At 45.6% G+C, this 577-nt stretch overlaps 1 protein-coding gene across 1 annotated transcript in view; it reads left to right on the top strand.

Moving 5' to 3' along the window:
• LOC123967281 (class I histocompatibility antigen, F10 alpha chain-like) overlaps window positions 1–577 on the top strand; it is a 10,737-nt gene that overhangs the window by 6,942 nt on the left and 3,218 nt on the right.

The raw sequence follows: 577 nt of genomic DNA, 5'->3' as shown, positions 1-577 counted from the left end.
AAAAATGGCTTGTCTTTTCGCTCCCTCCGCTGTCTCTCTCTCTCTCTCTCTCTCTCTCTCTCTCTCTCCAGACCCTCCCTCAGTGTCTCTCCTCCAGAAGACTCCCTCCTCTCCAGTCAGCTGCCACGCTACAGGTTTCTACTCTGACAGAGTCACGATGTTCTGGAAGAAAGATGGAGAGGAGCTTCATGAGGACGTGGACCTCGGAGAGATCCTCCCCAACAACGATGGATCCTTCCAGATGAGTGTTGACCTGAATCCTCCAACTGGAGACTGGGAGAAGTACGAATGTGTGTTTCAGCTCGCTGGTGCGAACGACATCGTCACCAAACTGGAGAAACCAAAGATCAGAACCAACGGAGGTAAGACTGGAATCAGATGTTTTTTCTGTCTGTTTACTGACCTTTGATTAAAGAACAACCTTTCTAATTATTTTAGTTTTTAAATCAGTGCAAACAGCTTTTTCTTCAGACCATGTGTAACCATATTAACGTGTAACCACAGCTCATTGATTATAGGTGCTGTATTGACTTCTGATCAGTCTTAGAAGATGAGTAGAGTACGCTGATGTCAAATC

This window comes from Micropterus dolomieu, unplaced genomic scaffold (assembly GCF_021292245.1).
Source record: "Micropterus dolomieu isolate WLL.071019.BEF.003 ecotype Adirondacks unplaced genomic scaffold, ASM2129224v1 scaffold_216, whole genome shotgun sequence".
NCBI lineage: Eukaryota > Metazoa > Chordata > Actinopteri > Centrarchiformes > Centrarchidae > Micropterus > Micropterus dolomieu.
Note: the sequence above shows the minus strand (reverse complement) of the source record. Positions and strands in the feature narration are given on the sequence as shown.